The following is a 24,261-nucleotide window of genomic DNA, read 5'->3' as shown; positions in this document are numbered from 1 at the left end:
GCATAGACCATCCCATTTGATTCTTTAAGATGCAGTTGTATCTCCATTGCTTGGATGAGAAAACCAAGGTCAGATTGTCAATGGTCAGGGTCACACTGCCAGGAAGGAGGACAAATAAGTTCTGCAAACCTGCACTGGCCGCTGGGAAACTCCAGGCTTAATTTAGGTTCCTTGTTTAATTATTCATCCTCTCCTCTCTTGTCTCCTATTTATGACTTCCGCCTTCTTGTTTTGTTCCCTGGGGTTAATGCCTTTTGTTTATATCTGTATCTTTGGCCAGGAATGAATGAATCAACGATTTGTGAGGAAAAACCCCCCAAATTCTAAACCTGAGTCCTTTTATGGGCATGGGGCCCTTTTCAAACACATACCTTGATGAAATAAAATGCTTCCAATGGGTTCAGAACACAGTCATTTTATGTGCAATCTTGTTTGGCGTCTTTGAGCCCTCCAGCCCTCCATGTTAATCTTTCCCTTTTTTCTTTCTGTCTTTTCCCCCTCTATTTTCAAGTGCCAACTATGGGCCCGGCAGGCACCCTATCACACTTCATCCTTACACTCTCTCTCTTGTGAGCAATGGCCACCTTGCTCCATTTCACAGATGGGAAACTGAGACCCAGGGAGGTGGAGCAAACACATTTTGCAGGTGGAAAAGCTGAGATAGGGCCCCACACAGCAAGCCAGTGTTTAAGCTGGGGTTCCTACTGTGGTTTGCCCTGCCTCAAGGGCAGCAGGTGATGGTAATTAGGTGAGAGGTTTGGAAAGTGCTTACTCTGCAGGAAATGTTCCCTTATTCATGCAATCAATAAGCTAGGATCTCCAGGCCCCACGGAGGTACACCCTAGCATGATCAGAATAAAATCAGGATGATGGCATAGATAATGGAGCTTATGGTGGCTGATGGCCATAGTCAAGGAGGGCTTCTTCCAGGTGCTGCCGGTTGAACAGAGACGGGAGAGAAGAAATGGGGAAGATGCTGTGCTAAGTCGCTTCGGTCCTGTCCGACGCTTTGCCCCTCTATGGAGTGTAGCCCACCAGACTCCTTTATCCAAGGGATTCTCCAGGCAAGAATACTGGAGTGGATTGCCGTGTCCTCCTCCAGGGAATCTTCCCAACCCAGGGATCTAGCCCTCATCTGTTTGCATCTCCTGCATTGGCAGGTGGCTTTTTTTTTTTTTTTTTTTACCACTAGCGCCACCTTGGAAGACCCAGAAAAATCCCCGGGCGGGGGTGGGTGGGTGTGGGGGCGGGGTGTGCCGCGGGGAAGACTGTGCCAGGTGAAGGAACAGCAGGAGCAAGATCTTGTCAGGAGTGAGTAGACTGGAAGAACTGTAAGATGCTGGTTTGGCTTAAGCATGGACACCTGGAATAGGGTGGTGGGTGCCAGTGCGGAGAAGTGAGTCTCATAGAAGAGGTTGGAATTTATACAGAGGGCACTGGAAAGCCAGGGCAGAGTCTAGACCAGGGGTTGACAAGCACCATGACCTTTGTGCCAAGTGCCCTGAGGCTAACGGGGGGACCAGCGGGTAGAGGGATCCCTGGTGCTGTCCCTCGAAGCCCCACACCCCCACGTGCTCCTACAGCCCTTTAAACACCCCGGGCCACGTGCCCCCGCCAAAGCCGTCTCATTGGCCGAGGGGCGTGGCGGCTGCGCGGCTGCGCAGTGACGCGCCATAGCGGGCCCCGCCCCCGGCCGGCGGCGGCGGCGGCGGCGGCGGCGGCGGTGGCGGAAGGGATGACGTCACCGGCTGGGGGGGCGCGCGAGCCGGCGCGAGGGTAGCGCGAGCCGCAGTGAGTGTCCTCGCGCCGCCCGCCCGGCAGCCCGGCCGGCGCGCGCACGCCGTGAGCCGCTGGCGTTCGGGCTCCGCTCGAATCCCATGCAACAGCCAGGATGTGAAGCGGGGCAGAGCCGGGGGAGCCGAGCCCAGCCCAGCCAGCCTCCAGGTAAAGGGGGAAAAATAATCATGAATTCGATTCAAAGAAATGCAGGCGCTCCAGTGGGGGTCTTGGAGACGACGGAGTGGGCAGCGCGCCGGCTTTGTGCCGGGGAAGCCTGTACGGCCATTGTGCTCGGAGGATGCTCCGCTGCAGCCGGCTGCACGCCCAGCCGCTGCGCCGGGCAGGCTGCGTCCGAACAATGCCCCTGAGGGGCTGGGCCGGGGTGGGAAGGGGCTGCGGGGAATGGGGCTCGGCGGGCGGGGCTGGGGGTTTCGCGGCGGGGAGGGGGCTGGGCTGGACTCGCCCGGAGCGCGGCGTTGGAAGCTGCCCAGCGCCGCCGGCTGCACCACCCCGGGCTGCGGGCGGGGCAAAGGCGCGGAGGGAGGACGCGCGTGTGTGCGGAGGGGGTGCTGGCCCCGGCGGCGCCCAGCCAGGCTCCCCGGGCGGGTTCCGGAGGCAGGGGGCGCTGTGCTGGGGCTGGGGGGTGCGCGGGCGCCCCGGAGTGGAGACAAGCCCGGGACAGGTGCCTCCAGGTGAGAGCGAGGAGGGCACCGACTGGACGGTGCGCCTAGGGCGGCTGCTGTGCCCGCCGCCTTCGCTCTTTAATCCCCCTCCCCTAGAGACCCCCTACTCAATGCTGTCTCCCCCTAGCGCCCTCTCGGTCTCATCTATCCTTTGGTGGGGGGTGGCCCTCCACTACCTTGTCTTGCCCCACCCTTTTGCGGACCCAGCGCCCCCTTTCAGATCCCCCAAGTGGGGCAAGACTCAGCCCCCAGCCCCAGGGACCCTGGCGGACGGGCGGGCGGGCGCGCGTGCCGGGCGCCCGACCTCCCCTAGGAGCTGGGGCCCCCGTGGGGATCCCGGGAGAGGGGAAGCCGCCCCTTCAGCTGCTAGCCTCGCGGGTTCTGCACGCCCTGGGAGCCCCCTTGGGGGCTGGGAGGAGGGGCGGTGACGTCATCCCTGGGGGCGGAGCCGTCGGAACCGGGTTGAAGGGGGCGCGGGGGGCCCCTTACCCAGAGGGAAGCCCTCCCCCCCGAGTTAGAGCGCCGGTACTCTGGGCGCGAGGGTTTCGACCGAGTTACGGCCAAGTTCACCGCTCCTTATGGAAACATTGCCACATTTAGGATTCCACCTGTCCACAAATCCTCGATACTTACCCCCACGAAACTCCCCGTAAATCAGAGAACCCCCCACTACTTCAACTGCTTTCTCTCTGAAATTCTCAAATCAGAGGATCCCCCCAACCCCAAGTGGAATCTTTTTTTTTTTTATCAGCCACACGTTCCGGCCCCCCCCCCCCCGGTTGGGAACTCCGTTTATGTGATCCTTCCCCCGATTTCAGACCTTCCTCTAGTAGCTCCGTAAATATGCAGCTTTTCGGAATGTCCTTTCCTCTGCAGTCCTTCCTTAAATTTAGCCACCCCCTTGGGTCCTCATCCCCAAAACGTACGAACCTCCCCAGCGCTTCCATCTGGGGAGTGGTGCCTCCCTTCCCCTTCTAGGGCTCAGCTGGGATTCCCCTGTTCCCCCCATCTCCATCTGCGGGAGTCCTCGTTCTGAGCGTGGGGCCCTTCTGTATCCCGCCAGACCCCTGAAAAACCAGCCTGGCCAACAGCTCGTGAATTGGGGAGGGAGGTGTCTGAGGCGTCCAGGCTGGGCATGAGGACTCTGAGAAGCAGGGACAAAGCCAAAGGGTCCTCGAGGGTGTTGAGGTCGGGGTCCCACCAGCTCTGGGCCCCCGGTGGTCTCCCCCGCTGGACTTTGGCAGTTGGGGTTCTGGCCTTTCATCAGTGTTCCCCTCTGTTGCTGTTCCGGGGTGCGGGGGGGCGAGGGTCCCCTTTGTTTGGGGCACCCTGCTTCCCCCTCTTCCACCCGTGAGAAGAGCCAGCCAGCCCGCGACTCTACTCCTGCCGATAGCAGCTGCTGCTGCTGCTGCTGCTGGAGCTTTTATTAATGGCCGAAGGACTGGGTCGATTCTGCTATTTGCATAGCGCCCCTCCCCCCACCCAGGGTCCCCTTCCTTTGTGCCCCCCTCCCCCTGCCAATCTCGCCTGCCTTCTGTCCCTCAGATCTCTTCTTCCTCTGCCAGCTGATACTTTGGCTACGGAAGGAAAGCAGCTGGGGCTGGGGGCGGCTGCTTTCCGCCCCCGTCAATCCCAGAGCCCACCAACTTGGGCCTGGGTCTCCGTCTGGATCCCCATCCCCACTCCTCCGCAATGCCTGCGGAGGGGAAATCTCCGGATCCCTGCTGTCCTGTCTCCCTTCTTCCCCTGACTCCAGAAAGCTTCATCTTGCCCCGTTCCCTGGGCCCGGGGGACACCTTCAACGTGACGGTGCACTTCTGCGTGGGGCCCTGGTCCCCCCAGCCCCATGGGGGCCGCCAGCCGCGATTGTCCTGAGAGTTGGTATAATTGGGCTCAGGCAAACAAAACGTCGAGGGAGACCCGGCCTGCCTGGTGAGCTCATGAGCTTTTCTATTCCTGCCACCCAGTCGATGACATCGGCCCCCCAGGGGGTGAAGAGGGCTGGTGCTGTCGTGTCAGTACCCGTCCTGCCAGGAGAGGCCAGGCCTGGCCCACTCCCCATTCTCTGCGGAGGTGGGGAGGGGGTGGAGGCATGGGTCATTCTGATGTGGCCGGGGTATGGCATTGGAGGGTGCTGCTGGGGTGCAGGCCAGCCTCCTTGGGGTGAACCCTCCTCCCCCATGGTCCCATGCCTTGAGGTGGGCACAGAGGGAGGGCACTGCCAGCCAGGTGCCCGCTTACCACCCGCACAGGAATCGTCACCCACTGATGGTGCTTCTGTTTCTAGCTCCTTGGATCATTCCTAGCGCCTTTCTTTTTCCCCTGCTTCCCTGGGGGATCCTGGGCATCTTTGCCTGTCTGGGGCCCCCATTCAGAGACCTGAGGCGTTTTTGTCCCAGTACCAAAATGATGGCTCTGGGCTGAGTTGTCAGAGCAGATGGAAGGGGAGAAGCTCCTGGATGTTAGGAGTTCAGTGGTGGCATCTACGGGGGACAATTCTGGAACCATGACTGTGTGTCCATTTTTTTTGGGCCACTGAGAACATGGGGGTCTGCCTGGCCTCCACTAGATCGGGATCGGTCTAAGGGACAGCTCCACCTCTCCTCAGCAGACAGCTTTCCATGGATGACTCAGTTTCCCCTTCTACCATCTGGGTGGCCACGGAACAGCCCGTCACAGATGTTGGAGCAACGTGCATCTCCAACTGCCACTCCCAGGAGCCAAGCGCTGGGAGACCTGTGGCTGTGCTGATTACTCCAGCCTGAAGGATGGTCAGAGAGGTGGCCGAGCAGGGAAGGATTGGGTAGGGCCTACGTGGCTCCGAGACGCAGCCCCCCACAGCCCCAAGTTTCACCTGCTTCCTGTGACTTGAGTGCAGCCACTGCTTGGAGGGGGCGGGTGGAGGGGGCCACCACCGATAGAGTTCAGGATGGAGAGGAAAACCCTAAAAATAAAGACGGATATTTATAAACCTGACGGGTTTGGGGGATAATTGACAAAGCTTACGTTTTCAGCTGAAAGCAATTCTCACCCCCACCCCCCTTTACAACCCCGACTCCTTTAGGTTCCATTTGTAGAGGCATCTGGAGCCAGAGGAAGGTTCTTGGGAAGTGCAGTGGCCTGACAGGCTCCTTGTGGGCTGTGGTGTCCTCTCTGGGGGGAGGGGGGAGGGCTTGTGCTTCTGGAGAGAGGCAGGGGGCCTGGCCAGGGGCTCCGAGACGCCACCCTGCTTTCCTCTGCACCCAGAACAGCCTTCTGGCACAGCCCCTGTGGGCGGGCGTCCCGTTTCCCAGAATTTACAAGGAGGAGGTGCCCCTGTCTTGCCCTTGCTCTGTCCTTCCCCGCCGCAAAAGATGCCCAGTGGGCGGTGGTTGGGGGGGATGTGGAGAGACCCCAGCTGCCCACCAGGCAGGGGGCTCACAGTGGGGACAGGCGACAAGATCCAGGTGCCAAGCCAACAAAACCCTGTGTGGAGCTGTGGACAGAAGAAAAGTCACACCACTGCGCTGGGGAGAACAAGGGCTTTTCAGATGGTTTTAAAAATTTGGTCTGACTTCTATCTGGAACCAGAAAGCTCCTGGCTTGTGGCTGGAGAAGATGGAGTGCTGGACGGGGCAGGGGATGATTTTAAGTGCATGTCACCCCATCACCAGGACAAATAGCCTGGACCCAGGCAGATCATAGCTTGAGATGTACAGGAAGTGGTGACACCTGGGTCTTTGAACCCTGTGGTCCAATTTGCTATCCCCTTGGGGCTTCTAGACGCTTAAGAGTTTTGAGTGTAGTATTCGGATTCCCCCCTGCTCCCTTCTCTCTTTTTTCTTTAAGGAAAGAAAAGGCTCGCACACACACAAAGGAAGAAAAAACAAAGAACCCGGCCGTACCATTTCTGTCTTGTCGCTGGCTGATATTTCAGAAGTGTTGGGGTAGGGGGTTGTGCGTGGGGAACATGGAAAAACCAATTGGCTTACGCTTCTGCAAAGGCGAAAATTAAGGAGCGGTGGGAGTGACTCACGGGCAGGCCCTGACTTTCTGTGGTGCTTTATTTTGGTCTCTGTCCCTGCTCTGGGGAACTGTCCTACCTCCCCCCACCCCTCCCCAGGTCTGGCCAGGGTGGACCTGGGGATTGGTGCTATTCTGGGCTGGCTATGGAATTCCATTTCAGTTCCCCCGGTCCTGTGGAGGCCCAAAGGATTCCATACCTGGAAACATACCCAGGTGTTTTTTTTTGTTTTTTGTTTTTTTTTTTTAGAATCCCTGCACTCCCATGTTCCCATGGATTCTCCCCGATCCAGGGGCTTGCAGCTCATGTTTCTGGGTCACACTGACCCCGCTCCCATAAATATCCTGTTTTTGAAAGAGCAGATTTTGTCTAGAACTCCCTGGATGGTCCCTGTTTTTGAGGTTTTTTCGTTTTTGATTTTTTAAAAAATCTTTACTGTTAACATTAGTCCCTTGTTGGAAGGCCAGGCCCTAACCCTCCTAGGAAAACTGAAAAATCCAAATTTTTGGTTTCCCAGTCACCCCGTTTCTCCCTCTCCCTCTCTGTGTGGCATCACCTCTGTTCCTCAACCTCTCTGTGTAGGAGCCTCATCGCGTGCAAAAGGAGGAAATACCTCTGGCTCAGGGGGTCCTGGGGCTTCCCTGGTGCCTTACATGGTAAAGAATCTGCATGCAATACAGGAGACCCAGGTTTGATCCCTGAGTTGGGAAGATCCCCTGGAGAAGGGAATGGCAACCCACTCCAGCATTCTGGCCTGGAGAATTTCATGGAGAGAGGAGCCTGGCGGGCTACAGTCCATGGAGTCGCAAGGTTGGATGTGACTGAGCAACTAACACTTTCAGGGGATCCTGACTTCCAGCACCCACCCTGCTGTGCATACGTGGGCTGGTTGGTTGACTTCTCTGTGCTCCTTCATTCCTAAGATCAGAGAGCAGTCGCAGCCTGCCTTATGGCGAGCCCCGACAGGAGATGCTGTAGGTAGACAGCCTGCCTCGGCTCTTGGACATGGCCGTTGCTGGCTGCATTCATCCTGTGACGGCCCCAGCCCCCGAGTGGTGCCTTGGCCTCTGTCTGTCACAGAGGGCTGGGACCCTCAGATGGAGGTGGGCCAGGTGGAGAGAAGCCAGGAAGACGCTCTATCACTGTGCTGTTGCATGGGTAATTGAGTGTTGGTGAAAATTCAGGGGTTCTGGGAAAGGGAGGTCGATGCGTCTGTGTGTGTATAATTTAACGCCACTTATAATTAACCCCATGATCCGCAAATGAGGGGATGTCGGGGAATAATAATAGCTGATCTGACTTATTTGGAGCTGGCGCCCATTCCAGGTCCCTTGCTGAGCAAGCACCTTAGGAGCATGCTGGGAACCCATTTTGCAGCCAGGAAAACTGAGGCACACAGAGAGGTCTTCACTGGCCTCGGGTCACACAGCCCCCATGTGAGAGAACTGGAAATCTTACCCAGGACCAGCAGCTGCCAGAACCTGAAGTCTTAACTCCTGTGAGGGGGGATCTAGCTGCCCCATTGTCAGAGAAGTAGCTTTGATGACTATTCCCCTGCAGGGTACACTGGAGAGTCACTGTGGAGACCCCAGGGCCCCCAGCTGCCTTCCTCAGAGTATGGACTCTGTTCTGAGGTACCTTGAGTTCAAATTACACCTCTGCCACTCGCTGGCTGTGTGACCTGGGGCAGTTTGCTCAACCTCTCTGTGCTTCCTTTTTCACATCTGTAAAGGGGAGAGGTGATGCTCTCCGCCTTGTAGGGTTGTTAGGAGAATCAAACGAGTCAATGTGTGTTAAGTGATGTGTCAATATGTAGCCAGACCTGCCTGGTGGGGGCTCCCCAGCAGCATCCCCCCCACCCCTGGAACCCTCAGCCCCTCATGGGGTCCAGCATGGGAACAATGGCAGGATGACTCAGCCACTGCAAACTGGGGCGTTCCCCGTCACTGGCTGCCTAATCAAGGCCGCCCCATATCTGCAGCAGGACTGGGCCAGGCGCCTGGCAGGATCTGAGCCATGGGAGGCCAGGCAAGGCAGGCAGGGAGGGCAGGTGACTGCCTCGGAGATCTGGGCGCTCCTGAGACCCCAGGCAGTGGTCCCCCAACTTCCAGAGTCTGCGGTGAATCTAGGTGAATGCCTAGGGGGAGGTCCCTGAAGATTCAGGGCTGTGCAGGCTCAGCTTTGGCTTCAGATCTGCTGAGAGGTGCTCAAGTTTATCAGCGTGGTGTGCCAGCCTTCATTCATTCATTTGCCAATTCACTCAATTGTTCAGCCAGTCAGTCAGTATTTGTTGAATACCGGTGGCCAAAGAACTTGAGAGCTAGACCCTAGGTTCAAATCCCAGCTCTGCTGGTCACCAACTGTGGGACCTCAGACTATAGACGTAGACCTTTTGGGGAGCCTTGGACTGGGTGTGAAGCCACTGTGTGCCTCAATGTCCTCATCTGTAAAATGGGATCTTTGCTTCACTTATGGACGAATGTGTGCCAGTAGACTGAAAGCACTTGGTGGGTTCTTTCACTTGCTTTCTTTTTGTAAATAAAAGCAAATGAAAATAGAATTCAGGGGATACAGCAGTAAACAAGGCGGGCTCGGCCCTCCATCCCTTGGACCCTGTAGTTTCTCAGGAGAGACAGTAAGTACATAAATAAGCAAGAAAAAGGCTGGCTGCAGTAGGGTTCTGCGGAGATTGGAAATTCAGTGGCCCCCAGCAGGTCATGGGGCCACTATTTTGTCTGGGAGTGGAGGGGGCTTTCTGAGTTGAACAGTTATTAGGAACACCAGGTGCAAAGCTGAGAAGGCAGGCGTGTGACGCTGAGTGGCAGGAGATGAGGGAAGCGGAAGAGAGAGGTAGGTGACCTCCTGGGGTCTTGACCCTGAGGAGTTCGCATGGCGTTTTCCACACATGCAGCTAGAGTTTGCTGAAAGCCCCCCAGAGCTTGGGTGCAAAGATAATTGCTAGTGGAGACCTGGGAACTCTGGAAACACCTCCAGGAACACCTCTCAGGCTGAGGCCCAGAGAGGGAGGGGGACTTGCCCAAAGCCACACAGCTGCACCAACGTTGCTTGTGCCTGCTGGGCTGAGCCTCCTACTAGAAGGTGGGCTGGGTCTCTTCACACTGGTCTGGAGAAGAAGACCGAGGCAGGAAGACTTGGCAGAAACTTCATTGTCTTTTTTTTTTTTTTTTGGCTGCACTGCATGGCATTTGGGATCTTCCCCAAGCAGGGATTGAACCTGTGCCCCCTGCAGTGAAAGCTCGGAGTCTTAACCCCTGGACTACCAGGGAAGTCCAGAAACGTCATTCTTAAACCCCAGGGCCCATCAGGGCTGGAGAGGTCATGGCAAGGGGACACTGGACAGAATCCCCCCAACTCTGGTCTTCTTGGTTCTCCAAGAAAAACCAGAAATCAGGATTTTTTTTTTTTTTTACATGCAATCGCCCTATTTTTCCATTCTCAGATCGTTCTTTTCCTTACAACACCTTCATTTGCTGCTTGCATAGGCTCAACCCCTCACTTGCCATCCCCAGGCCTCAATCTCCTGGGGTGTGAAATGGGTTGAAGGCTCACAGCCACCTGGAGGGGTTATTTGAAGGTAGTGGTGCTGTTCCTCCCGGGGAGGGCTGAAAACAGGGCCTGGGCCAGCGGGCTACGCTCGATAAACATTGGCTCTGATTATATTAATATTGGTCATAATGATAAACTTGACTGAAATTAAATGCTGTGCTGGCTGGTCCCGCGGGGCAGTGCCGTGAATTACCTGCTGGCCGCAGGACCTGTTCCTCTCCTCTCGTCTTTTCTGGAACGTACCTATTTGCTCTCAGGGCTGGGGCACTGGGTCGCCTGTGTTATCTGTGGAGTTCACCGCAGTGGTTCTCAGCCTGGGGTGATTTTGCTCCCCCACTTCGGGGGGACACAGGGTGAAGTCTGGTGACATCTGTGGTCATCACAACTAGGGGATGCTCCTGGCATCCAGTGGGCAGGGCAGGGGTGCTGCTCCACACCCCACAGCAGCTGGGATGCTCCCGACTCCCACCCCCTGCAACAGAGAATGACTGGGTTCTAGATGTCAGTCATGCTGAGCTGTTGAAAAGCTGCTACGTGCTCCACAGCCCAGGCGGTGAGAGAAATCAGGCAGCTGGGGTATTATAGGCTTATCCGTGAACGTCCGCCTCCCGCGCCCTGCACTGCCTTCCTGGACTTGAACGCTGAGATCCCAAACGGGTTCCCGCAGCACCTGTGCCGGCCCCCATGGCCCACTTGATCATCGCAGTCAGGAAACTGCCCCTGATGCATGGGTTCTTGGGGTTTTCTGGAGATGGTGGTGGATCTAGGGCGCCAAGGGGCTGCCATGGCCAGGTCTTTCCTCGTTTCCCTACCTGGTCTTCGGAGGCCAGAGTGCTAAGTTCGAATCCTGATACAGGCCCTCCCTGGCTGTGTGAGGTTACCCCTTCTTCCTTCCCCCAGGCTCGCTTTTCTCATTCGGGAAATGGGGACATGTCCTGCTTGTTGCATCAGGAATTAAACACCGTCTTGTGGATATGGGGTCCGGCGCCCAGGGTACACGTGTGTGTGTGCACTTCAGTTATGTCTGACTCTTTCCAACTCCATGGACTGTAGCCCACCAGGCTCATCTGTCCATGGGATTTTTCCAGGCAAGAATACTGGAGTGGGCTGCTATTTCCTCCTCCAGGGCTTCTTCCCAACCAGAGATCAAACCCAAGTCTCTTCGTGCCCTGCATAGGCAAGCGGATTTTTCTTTACCGCTAGCGCCACCTGGGAACACAAGCAGGGACTAAATGACTGTGGCTTCACCTCCCCTCCCCGCCCCCCCACCTGTCTTTACAAACCACCGGGGGCAGGGCGGAGATGTGGATGGAACCCCACATCCACAGTTTCCCAAACAGTTACAACAGAGGGGAAATAAACCAGTATTACATGTGGTCCCCGGTTGTGGAGTCGACACTGTGTGTCTGACCCAGGGCTCAAGCTTCGCTGAACTTCCTTTCATCCTTAGAACAGCTCCGAGAGGCGGCAGATGGAGGCAGCTGAGGCACAGAATAAGGACGAGGAACTGGCTCGCTGGAGCCTTTTCCCAGGGTTCCCTGTGTGCATTTTTGTGCTCACAGAGGGTCTGTACTTAGTTGAATGACCTGCTGTTTCTTTCTTGAAATGGTTAATAATTTTTGCAGAAGGCTCTGCGGTTTCATCTTGCAGGTAGCAGTTATGTAGCCAGAAGGGTGGTCGCAGATGAAGGGGTGTCATGTCAGCCGGTCTGGGTTCCAGGTCCGTCGTTGCCTCTTAGGAGCTGTGTGACTTCAGGCAAGTTGCTTTGCCTCTCTGGATGGTGTACCCAAACCCTTCTTGCCATCCAGTCCCCTGCCGGCTTCTCTGCCCTCTCCCTTCTCACTCATTCTGCATCGGCCACACTGACCTTTCTTCTCTTTCCACCTCCAGGCCTTTGTCCTTGCTATTTCCTCTGCTGGGCATTCCATTTCTGGCTGGGCCAACCCTATCCGGCCAGTGTTCCCCAGCAGTCTTTTTATTGGCCTGGCCAAAAAAGGTTCATTCAGGTTTTTCTGTAATACCTTACGAAAAAAACCCGAACAAACGTTCTGGTCAACATCTCACTTTCTTAGCTGCTGTTTTACAACCCATCTGACCCCCTTTTCAGGATGGGAGCTCTATGAGGCTGCCTCCTCCAAGACCATTCTGCCAGACTTTTGAAAGCTGCCCTCCTGCACTAGAACCAGCGTGTCTAATTGTCCAGATTAGATGGGTCATGGCTGGGAAAACCCCACATCAGCAGCTCAAATGCCCAGGCTCAGCTTCCTCTGCCCTGGGCAGGGCTGCTAGAAGACCCACAACTCAGTGGAGGTGCTGTGTGACTTCAGCCACTCGCTTGCCCTCTCTGAATTGCCTCATGCCTGCCTGAGCTTTCTGGTGTAGAAGCTATGGTGAATGGCTATTGAGAGCCAGGGCTCCTGAGGACAAGTGTCATGGGGCCAGGGAACCCTGAAACAGTCCAGGAGGTTTCCTATCTCTTGAGAAGATGGGAAACTCAGAGGAACACAGGGGATCCCCAGAGGACATAGTAGCTGGGCCAGGAAATTTTAAGACGCCACTAACGCTGCTGTTCATTGACACCCTGTACGTTTAGCCAGAGCAAACTCCGGGAGATGGAAAGACAGGGAAGCCTGTTGTGTTCATGGGGTTGAAAAGAGTCGGATACGACTAAGTGACTGAACAACAACATTCAGCCAGATAGGTAGAGAAATCACCGAGATGCCCCTAGGAATGGGCCCAGCTTTCTATGGGGGATCCCATTTGGCATTTGAAGAATCTGCGTTCAAGCCTTGGCCTTCTGCAAAGCATGACTGGGCCCCTGGAGTCTCCTGACTGAACCTCAATCTCCTTGTCTGTAAAAGGGGAACAAGACTGTTTTGAATGATCAGAATGGTCTGTATCGCGTCTGCTTGGAATGTGCTGGCACAGTGAAGATATAACAGGCTAAACGTTGTAAGACACAGTATGGTGATGAATGCCTTCTCTGGGCACATCAGGGGACCTGCAAATGGAGCTTTGGAGGGAACAAACGGTTTGGGGGTCCTGGGAGCAATTGGGCTCAAGTCTGGCTTCTCCCAGCAGGGTTGAGTCTCCTGCTGCAGTGCTGCCGGGAGCTGGGGACCAGCCCCAGGCAGACAGAACCACAGGCCATGCCGGTGCTGTGATCCATGGCAGCAGGAGGCCCACCTCAGGACCACTGAGCCATGGTGGGGAAACCAAGTCACACCTCTGTGGCCAGAGCCATAGGCAGGTTTTCCGGGGGGGTAGGTTCTGTGTGTGCCACAATCACCCGATTAGATGCAGTGACCTCTCTAGATTCCCCATCCAGAGCTCTCTGAGACACCACCCAGACGTGTGCCTTTTGCCCCCACCTCCCTGGTCCTCCTAGAGACTTGCTGTGTGTATGTATTAGTTGCTCAGTCATGTCCGGCTCTTTGCGACCCTATGGACTATAGCCTGCTAGGCTCCTCTGTCGATGGGATTTCCTAGGCAAGAATATTGGAGTGGGTTGCCATTTCCTTTTGCAGATCTTCCCGACCCAGGGATCAAACCCAGGTTTCCTGCATTGCAGGCAGATTCTTTACCATCTGAGCCACCAGGGAAGCCCCATCAGGGAAGACTTGGTAGTTTTCTTGAAAACCCATTCTCTCTGAAAACGTTTTAAAAAAGCGCTTTATTTGTTTAGCTTTACCAGGTCTTGGTTATGGCACGTGGGATCTTTGTTAAAGCATGTGGAATCTAGTTCCCTGACCAGGGATTGAACCCGGCTTACCCCCTGCATTGGGAGCATAGAGTCACCCACTGGACCACCAGGGAAGTCCCTCTTTGAAAACTTAAGAGAAGAAAAATTTGTCTTACTCTCGTCAATGGGCAACCTGGTATGTCCTTGACATAAGAAGGCAGAACCTTTAAAATAAATGTAATGAGAGCAAAAAAAAGAGAGAGAAAGAAAATGACATTAAATCATCCTGCTGCCGCCACAGGCTTAGAGCAGAGGCCAAGGGCTACTGAGGCGTTAAAGCCCAGTTAGCACCCACTGGAGACTTCCAGCCTTGAGGAGGCTGGAAAAAGCCCGGGAGGGGAATGGCCCCCTTACTGGTGGAGTCCGTGTGGCTGCACACAGCTATGACTGTTTGGGGGTCTCTCCCTTCACACCAGGGTCCTGGGACTCTCTTATGTGTGTCTGAGTGTTCCTTCTCAACAGCCTCGGGAGAAGGTTATTTCTCCCTGAATTCAATTAATGAGCCTATTAAAAACTATTTATTTTCCCTGACAGTTGTTTACTGAGGAGAAGGAGATAAATTGGCTGGGCAGCCTCACCAGGCAGGCACGAGGTGGGACGGGAAATGCCTGGCGCCTTGGACCCAGGTGCTTAGTGAGGGTGGACCACAGGTTGGGCCCTGCCTTCCGGACGGCCCCTGAAACATGGAGCCTGAACTTGAGCTGCAGCTGCAGTTTGCAACCTTGGGGTCTTTGGGGAGGCAGAGTCTGGGATGAGTGAAAAGCATCCTGGAGTGGAGGGTTTCATGTTTGTGGTAGGGGAGAGTCTCTCAAAACCCCTCCTTTCTCCTGCACAGCAGTTGAACCCTTTGACTTTGGAGGGTACATAGCTACCTGGTGGGAAAAAAAAACCAAACATTTCTGAGTATACCTTGCAGCTGTCTGTGCTGCGTGATTCAGTTCTGACCAGTGGGATAAATGAACAGAATTTCCTGGAAATGTCTTCAAAGGGAGGTAGCACATGCTTCCTTCTACCCTACTTCCCTCCCCAACTGGAATATGGAGGTGATGGTAGGCAACCAGGCAGCCATTTTGAACTGTGAGGCAGGTTCATGGCTAAGAATGGGAGATCAGAGATGGAAGGAGCCTGGACCCTGATGATTAGGGGTGGGCAAAATGGCCCTGAGAGGCCCACCTGAGAGCTTCCTTTATGTGAAGAGAGAAATTATGCCTCGGCAGTGAGTTTTGTTTTGTTTTGTTTTTTGGACATCTACAGCCCAACTTGATCCTAATAGCATCCGGAGGTGAGCCTGGGGACACAGCACTTTTCTTCTTTCTTTCCTTAGGTCTCTGCTCATTTTTAAGTGAGACTTCCTCCCAATCTTTATTGAGGTTTGCAAAGTAATTTTTTGTGAAATAACTTGTAAGGTTGTTAACTGCAAAATTCGCCTCTCCGCCTGGCTCCCCATCTTTCCCGCTCTGGCTCTGCCATCTCTACTTCATATTCCTCTTACTCACCATCTACCTCCTTTCTTCCTGTCTCCTCTACTGTGTCCACAGCAGCACCTGTGCACAGTAGGGCCCCCTGAGAGATTTGCATACACAGATCTCCATTCACAAGGCAAGAAATGGTGCTCTGAGACGCCTCAGGTCTTCAGCTGGCTGGTGGCAGCGCCTGCATTGGTAGCAGCCGAGCAGGTGGCTCCCGAGTCCTCCCTTTTTACTTGTTTGTGTCCCCCCGCCCCACAGTCGGCCAGTTCGGGCCGCTCAGCGGCTGCTCCTGATCCTTCCTCTCGCCCCCGCGTTCTCACCTCGGCCTCCAGAAATAGCCCCTTTAAAATAGCCACGTCCTTGCGTTCTGGGCTTCTGCATGCCCACGGATGTGACGCCGTGCTGACGGGCCAGCCTCCTTATCACTGTGGGATTTTTAAAAATACAGTTGGTGTTAGGCATCCTCCCCCCACTCATTTTTACGCCTGAAACAGCCAAGCCACGCACAAGGCTGTTTCCATCCCAACACTTGTCATTTGGGGTTTCGCACTGTTTGTCCCCGTGGATACTCCATCACGGCCACCGGGCGTCTGGTTTGCAGAGCTGAGAGCTTCCACTGCAGGCTCATGCCAGCCCACAGTTCCAAGTCTGGTTGGGAAGCCCTGAGTTTGAGTCCTGGTGCTGCCTCTTGCTGGCTGTGTGGCCTTGGGCACATGGAGGAACGTCTCTGAGCCCCGATTCACCAGTCAGTGAACATCTCAAGACCTCAGGTACATGGAAATTCTTGAAGCCTCAGTTTACCCTCCTAGAAATGATACCTCTGAGGGTTTTCCACTTGGGGCCCGGAACACACAGTGGGTATTCTTGAGGTATGAGCCAACCTCATTATAGCAAATGAGTTATCTCTGAAACAGCCTCCGTGACCCATCCCAGGGAAGGATGGAGTGAATTCAGCACCCGCTTTGGGCACTGCCACTTCTGGGAACCTTCAGGAAATCACTTTCTCCTTTGCAGACTCAGTTTTCCTCATCCATAGAATGGGCGCATATCGACAGATTGTGGGCAGGTGACCAGGAGATGAGGCACCCACGCTGTTTTCCCCCTTCCGCCTTGGGTTGAGAACATAGCAAATGCGTTGTAGATGTTGCCAATGTTTTCCTGCCATGTTTTATACTTTGAGACCATGTCGATTAGTGGTTCACAACCAGATGGGCCTGGGTTTGAGTCCCAGCTCTGTTGCTCACCTGCTCTGATGTCACCTCCTGGCCTCAGTATCCTTATTTGTACAATAGGGGAAATGATGACCTTCATCTTTCCAGGATCCTTGGGAGGATCTGATGAGTTAGTAAGAGTGAAGCCGTACTGTTGGGCTCAGAGTAAGGGTGACACGGTGGCCGTCATTAATACATCTAGGACTTTCCTGGTGGTCCAGTGGTTAAAACGGGTTCTCATGCAGGGGGTGCGGGTTTGATCCCTGGTTGGGGAACTAAGATCCCACTTGCTGTGTGGCCGAAATAATAATAGCAATAACAATAGTAATAATAATATACCTACTCCCTAAATAGTTATCTGGCATCTTCCAGCATGGCACTTCTTCCTGGGAGTGGGAGCGGGGAGATGGTCTGTTTCTTTGGCTGGAAGATCCTGGCTCTGCCTCTGGGGCCTCCCTCCCACCCGGCAGGGATTAAGCTGTCCGGAGGAACATGCCTGGCCCAGGCCACAGGCACCATGGAGGCCGCCCCTGCTTCCTGCGTTTCCTCAGCAGGTGTTGGCTGGGGACTCAGGAAAGGGGGCAGAGGGCAGAGTCCAGGGATGGCTCAGAAATGGGGCCAGGAAGGGCCCTGGAGGAGGCGTGGAGGCTTCCGCTCCCAGCCAGCCCCAGAGGCCCGACGGATGGCTGGTTCAGCTGTGGCTACAGCCACCCCCACATCTGTGCCATGTCATCCGGGCACCTACTGTGTGCCGGGCTCCCTGCTGGGGCCCTGCTGGGAGGAAGTGCGTGCTTCTGTGGCTCTCAGGTTGTGATCAGGAAGAGATAAGCAAACGATGTGTCATGTCAGGTGGTGATAAGAGAACAGAATAAAAGAGGAAAAGGGATTATGTGAGTGAAGGGATGAAGGCTGTCATTATTTTATTTGTTTATTTTTGGCTGTCCTGTGTGGCAAGCAGGATCTTAATATTCCAACCACAGATCGAACCTGTGCCCCCTGCAGTGGAAGGGGCACTTAACCACTAAGGGTCTTAACCACTGGACCACTAGGGAAGTCCCAGGGCTGTCATTTTAAATGAAGTCATTGGGACAGCTTTTTATTGAGGAGTTGACAACTTGAGTAAAGCCCTGATGGAGGTAAGGGAGGGAGCCAAGTGGATATGTGGGAGAGAGAATGTTCTGGGAAGCGCGCAGCCTGTGCAGAGTGCCTGGGGCAGGATTGTGCCTGGGGTGTTGGAGGAACAGTGAGGAGGCCCATGTATCTAGAGCAGAGCCAGCCAGGGGGCCAGAGAGAGGCAGGGAGGAAAGAGGGGAGGGACAGGTGGGGGCAGGGTGGGCAGGACCTTTGGGCAGGGCAGACTTGGACTTTTACCCAGAGGAGGGAGGTGGGTACCTGACTTAGATGTTCATGGGAGCCTTCTGGGTTTCTGGGTGCTGCGGGGAGGCTACATCATGGGGGTGGGGCGGGGGGAGCAGGGCAGAGGAGACTGTACTGGTGGTCCAGGCAGGGTAATGGGGTGAACCATGTGGAGACCGAGGATAGGGGAGAAGTGGGGAGATTTGGGATAGAGTTTGAAGGCAGACTTCTCATGGGCAACTGTGATACCCATTTGGCAGGCAGAGAAGCTGAGGCCCAGGGAGGCTGGGTCATCTGCTCAGTGTCACACAGCTACATGTTGCACAGTAGCTGGGTGGCCTGGTGGGGTGCAGCCTGCTCCCTAAGCACTTCGTGGCCGTCACTTCCTAATTTATGTGTATGCTGTGCTTAGGCACTCAGTCGTGTCTGACTCTTTGCGACTCCATGAACTGTAGCATGCCAGGCTTCCCTGTCCTTCACCATCTCCCAGAGTTTGTTCAAATTCATGTCCCTTGAGTCAGAGATGCCATCCAACCATCTCATCCTCTGCCACTCTCTTCTCCTGCCTTCAGTCTTTTCCAGCATCGGGGTCTTTTCCAATGAGTTGGCTCTTCTTATCAGGGGGCAAAAGTCTTGGTGCTTCAGCTTCAGTATCAGTCCTTCCAGTGAATATTCAGGGTTGATTTCCTTTAGGATTGACTGGTTTGATACACATACATATATTCATTCTTAGATTCTTTTCTCATATAGGGTATTAAAGAACATAGAGTATAGTGCCCTGTGCTATATAGACAGTTGGTTGTCTGTCTTATGTATAATAGCGTCTGTTATGTTCTTTCTAAGCTCTTGCTTTATCCCACTGTGGCCTGTTTCCCCTTTGGTAACCATAAGTTTCTTTTTAATATCATAAGTCTGTTTCTCTTTTATGAATAAGTTCATTTGTATCTTTTTTTTTTCCCCATGCATGTAAAGGCTTGGGTGAGTTTGCCTTCTCTTAGTCAAGAAGTTGATTGGAATCCCCACTCTATCCCATTTTAGGAAAGTACGTTGTCAATACTGTTGGCAGATATACCAGGACAAAACCAAGGATCCTGGATTTGAATTTGCCCTTGCCTCTTACTTAGCTGTGTGATGTTATGGCTCTTGCCTAACCTCTCTGAACTCCCCATATCCAGTGAAATCAGACTCAGCTCTTTGCTTGTCATCCCAATAATATTTTTTTAGCTCCTGCTGTGCACCAGACCATTTTAGGCAGACTGGTTATCCCTGTCTTGACCACTATGGCCCCCAAAAATGTTAGTTGACAAACTACAGCGCTTGGGCCATGTGAGAGTGGATGGGAGCCTTCCATGGATCCCTTAGTACGGATGTCAGAAGCTTGGAGGGAAGTCTTGAGGCAGCCAACTGTGGGAAATGCTAGTTGTCTGGAGCCTGGCCGCATAGGGACAGGTGCCACGTACAAAACCCTGAATCAGCAACACTGGGGTAAAAAACAATTTAGAAGACCTGGGCTTGGAACCAGAGGTGTTTTAGGAAAACTTGTACATATATTTTACTTATACTTTCCACTTATGTTCAGGAGAGAAAGGTGATCAAAGTCTGTGTCCAAAGAAGTCTAAAAAACCCCATTCAATTGCTGTCAAATGATAATTCTGTGTGATAAGAAAGTTGTGTCTAGGGACTGCCTTAGTGGCCCAGTGGTTAAGACTCTGTGCTTCCACTGCAGGGGACATAGGTTCAATCCCTGGTTGGGGAACTAAGATCCTGCATGCTGCCTGGTGTGGCCAAAAAAAAAAAAAAAAAAAAGGCAAGCAGTCATGTTCAGTTTAATTGGCAGCATTTTTTCTTTCTTACTGACACATAAAATAATGATGCAGCTTAAACTTAATGCAATACAGAAATCGTCAGATCTGGAATTTGGATGAGGAAGAGGGAGAGAAGATAAAAGTCTCCAAGAATGAACAATGGGAGAGGAGGTCAGGAAAGGCTTCCTGGAGGGGGTGGCAGCTAATCTGAGATGTGGTGGTTGAGTAGGAGTTACCTAGGCAGAGACAGGAGGGAATGATGTTCCAGGCAGAGAGAAGAGCATGGGCACAGACTCCCCATGTGAAGTTGCTGTGAGCCCTCAAGGTGGAGCAGTTAAATCCTGTGCCTTTCATGAGGCCCAGCACATTGTAGGTGCTCACTGAATGGCTCGTGGTAGATGTTAGACCAGTGGATCCATAATAGGCAGCCAGTTAGCGGACACGAGGTAGGTGCTCAGTAAGCAGGCACTGCCCTCAGTCCCAGACCTGGATGATGCCTTGTGGGTGCTGCATTCCAGCGTCTGCATTTGAGAGACCTGATACCCAGAGGTTTGGATCTGTTTGAAGTCCATCAGCAGGTTGACTATTGATCAGGGATAACCTTGAAGGTTATCCTCAGCTCCCTGTCCTGCTCCTAAGGAGGCTCCATCCTCAGATACACAGTGAGCAGGCAGCTTGAAAAGAGGAAAAACCCAAATCAAACTGACTTCAGTTTTTTAAAAAGAGCAGATGAATTTATTTAGAATACATCAGCTTCAGGCATGGCTTGATCCAGGAGCTCAGACAAGGACTCTTTAACTTCTTGTTAAAGATGAAGAAAAGCAGACTGGTGGTAGTTTAGTGGCTAAGTTGTATCTGACTCTTGCGACCCCATGGACTATAACTTGCCAGGCTCCTCTGTTCATGAGATTTCCCAGACAAGAATGCTGGACTGGGTTGCCATTACATTCTCCAGGGGATCTTCCCAACCCAGGGATGATTCCTCCTGCATTGCAGGTGGAATCTTTACCACTGAGCCGCCAGGGAAGCTGAAAAGCAGACTGGCATGGGTTGCCATTCTCCTAGTCCAGGAAAGATAAAAGCAAACCCAGATTGCTTAAACTGTTTGCCCAAGGCCACCCAGCAAGGAGGTTAAACCATGATTCTGACTTGGGTTGCTCTGAATCTAAAGCCCATGGCTTAGGATGGTTGTGCCAAGCCAGGTGGTGATGACTCCACTTTACAGACAGGGAAACGGAGATTCATAGAAGGGAAATGACTGACTTAAGGTCACAGAGTAAGCAAGGAGCAGAGCCTGCGACCAAACTCATGTCAAGCTCATGGTCTGGGATCTCATGCCGTATGGTTCTCCATAAGCATGGGTTGGATGGTGAGTTGGTCCAGCTGAGACAGAGAGGAGGAAAGGTTTGCCAGGAGCCACACTGACTTTGGGCCAGGCTCTCCCCTCCCCACCCAAAAGGGGCCCTCACACCAGCCCTCCAGCCTCCCACTCTGGATGATTATGACTTTCCCCTCGCTCTTGATGAACACATCATGGGTGACAGGTGGGGAGGTCCCCACTGGGACTGGCTTTGTGCCAGCCGTGAGTCCCGGCCAGGCCTGCCCATCTCTGTCACAGGAGGAAATGAGATTGGCAGCCAATTGTTCTCTTCAGAGCCAGCCATCTCACTCCCCGATGCCTGGCTCCCAGCATCAGAGGAATTGATTGCTCAAGCCCTCGTCCCTTCTCCCTAGCAAACACCTGATCCACTGCTCGGAAATTCACTGTTTCTGCCTGAGCATGGTCTCTGCCTGTGTTCCCTTTGCCCTTGGGCATCTCCACAGCATTTATAGGGCACTTACTGTATACTCAGTGTTGAGCTGAGCTGCAAGCCAGCTTTTTCACCTCAACCTAGGCCAGGCTCTGGGGCTACCAGGTGACCTGCACTCATCTCCTCCCTCTGCCACCTCCAAGCTGTGTGACTTTGAGTAAGTGGCCTGACCTCTCTGAGTCTCAGTTTCCTCCTCTGTAAAAGGGAGAGAATTAGGTGAGATGTGTGTCTTGAAATAGTAACTAGTGTTGTTATTACTGTCTGTCTGTCTTTCTTTCATGGCTGTTCTGGGTCTCTCTGCTGCACATGGGCTTTCTCTGGTTGTGGCAGGCAAGGACTGCTCTCCCTTGCAGCGCACAGGTTTCTCTTTGCGGTGGCTTCTCTTGTTGTGGAGCCTGGGCTCTAGGGCACGTGGGCTCAGTAGTTGTGGTACGTGGACATTGTTGCCCTGCAGCATGTGGAATCTTCTTGGACCAGGGATAGAACTCATGTCCCCTGCACTGGCAGGCGGACTCAACCACTGGACCACCAGGGAAGTCCTGTTATTTCAACATTAGCAAATCTAGGTCTCCTGGTCTCTTCCACCCTTATTCACACATCCTGTGCCCACTGTTCCACGCTCTTCTTTTTCACACAGATGCAGTATGTATAAAGCCTTCACCTGATTTTCTCTGGGCTCTGTACTGTGCTATGGGCATGCCCACTCCCCTCCTGATGGTCATGTCCATTCATCCCTCTCTTTCACTTTCCCGTGAGATAAGCCGCAGTGCTTTTATGCACAGGTTTCAAGCACAAGTAAGAGAGTCTACGGGAAATTCACATTTTAAAAAATAATTATTTACATTTACTTATTTGGCTGCATTGGGTTTTCCTTAGTTGTGGCACGTGGGCTCCCTGATTGTGGCACATGGACTCGGTAGTTGCAGAATGCAGACTTAGTTGCCCACATGACATGTGGGACCTTAGTGCCCCAACCAGGAATTGAACCTGTGTCTCCTGCATGGGAATGTGTGTGCGCACGCTCAGTTGCATCCAACTGTGCGATGCCACAGACTGTAGTCCACCAGGCTCCTATGTCCATGGAATTTCCCAGGCAAGAATACTGGAGGGGTTTGCCATTTCCTTCACCAAGAGACTTTCCCACCCCCAGGGATTAACCCCCCAGCTCTTGCGTCTCCTGCACTGGCAGGCAGATCTTTACCACTGCACCATCTGGGAAGCCCCCTGTATTGGAAGGTGGATTCTTAACCACAGGGCAACCATGGAAGTCCTATGGCACGCACACCTTAGCATTTGCTGGATCTCCTCTGGTCGCCCTGCAGAGTGTCTATAATCTCTGCCTCAGCCACTAGTGAGTGCGTGCAGGCTTCCGAATGGTTTGGTGGGATAGATGTTTTTATTCTTTAGCTGCTGCCACTGGACTAGTTGCAGAAGCCCCCCATAGTTTCAGATCTAAGATTTTCTTTCAGACCCCCCAAAAAGCTTCTGAGTGTCCTACTGGGTGTGGGGGGGTGCGGTCTAGAGATTCGTCTATTTATTGAACGTCTAGTATGTGCTGGGCCCTGCCAAGGTGCTGGGAATAGAGTGGTGGAGAATGCAGAAGACAAAGCCCTGCCTCTGCCAAGTGTGGCAGGGAGAAGACCAATACACAAGGGAATCGATTATTTAGTAACGGGCTGCAGGTTGCTTTTAAGAAATACAGAGCCAGAGAAAGGGGAGGGTGATAAGGAAGGAGCTATTTTACCTATGGAATCAAGGCAGGGCCTCTCTGAGGAGGTGATCTTTCAGTGAAGACCAGCAGGAAATGAGAGTGAATTATGTGAAGATCTGGGGTAAAGTTGTTCCATGGAGGAGAGGGAGAGAATTGCTGTGCAAAGGCCCTGCGGCAGGCCCATGCCTGGTGTGTTGAAGGAACAGCGAGGGGGCCCAAGTGGCTGGAGCAGAGTGACTGAGAGAGAGGGAGGGAGGAGGGGAGGACAGGGAGGGGACAGGGCTGGTTGTGCCAGGCTTTGTGAGCCCTAGGGAGGTGGGAACCCTGGAGGGCTGTGAGCAGAGGGGACAGAGCCTGACTCAGGTGCTCATGGGTGCCCTTTTGCCACTGTGGTCACTGGGGACCAGGTGGAAGTGACTGTGCTTGCCCAGGTGAGCGATGATGGGGCTGGACTAGATGGAGGCAGGGAAGGGGGGAGAAAAATTCTGGAGGTTTTTTTTTTTTTTGGTAAGAGCTGGTAGATTGGCCAAGCGGTGGGTGCAGGGTGGGGTTGAGAAGAATTGAGGATAACTCTCAGATCTCTGGCCTGAGCGTCTGCAAGAACGGGGAGGGACAGGCATGGGGACCCCTGTGTTAACAGAACATCCACTAAGGTTTCCAAGCAAAGGAAGTGCTTCTCTGCAGGTGTTGGAGGGGGCCTCCTGGAGCTGGTGGCTTCGAAGTCATCCTGTGGGTGTCATGTGGGGCTGGTGTCCCCTGCCACCAACAAGCCAGTGGCACATCCTTTTCTCAGCCTCAGTTTCCCATCTGTATAATGGGGATGGTAACAGAAGGCAGAAGTGAAATGAGTTAATATGTAAAAGCATTAGATCACAGCCAGGTATACATTTGGGCTTAGATGGGGCTGGGGCTTTGCCCAGCTCCAAGCTCCACTGGGGCTCTTGGGGCAGAAATGCAGATATTCACTAGAAGCCTCCAGTTCAAGATACAAAGGAGGCCTGGTTCACACACAAAGGAGGCTGAAGCCCAGAGTGGTTAGGGCACTTGATTCAGGCTGCACAGCCTGCGGCTCAGCATTCCTGGGCCCACGTGTCCTCCCCACCTTGCCCCTCTCCTTCTTCTCT

General features: G+C 53.8%; 1 protein-coding gene across 1 annotated transcript in view; it reads left to right on the top strand.

Moving 5' to 3' along the window:
* The first annotated feature begins 1,799 nt into the window (after positions 1–1,799).
* Positions 1,800–24,261, top strand: part of PTPRS (protein tyrosine phosphatase receptor type S) — a 109,773-nt gene continuing 87,311 nt past the window's right edge. Inside the window, exon 1 of the mRNA XM_040242036.1 lies at positions 1,800–1,944. The gene's annotated coding sequence lies outside the window, so the exon portion shown is untranslated. The remainder of the gene's footprint in view (positions 1,945–24,261) is intronic.

Source organism: Oryx dammah, unplaced genomic scaffold (assembly GCF_014754425.2).
Source record: "Oryx dammah isolate SB20612 unplaced genomic scaffold, SCBI_Odam_1.1 HiC_scaffold_5, whole genome shotgun sequence".
Lineage (NCBI taxonomy): Eukaryota > Metazoa > Chordata > Mammalia > Artiodactyla > Bovidae > Oryx > Oryx dammah.
The sequence above is the reverse complement of the archived record's forward strand: the minus strand, read 5'-3'. Positions and strand labels throughout refer to the sequence as shown.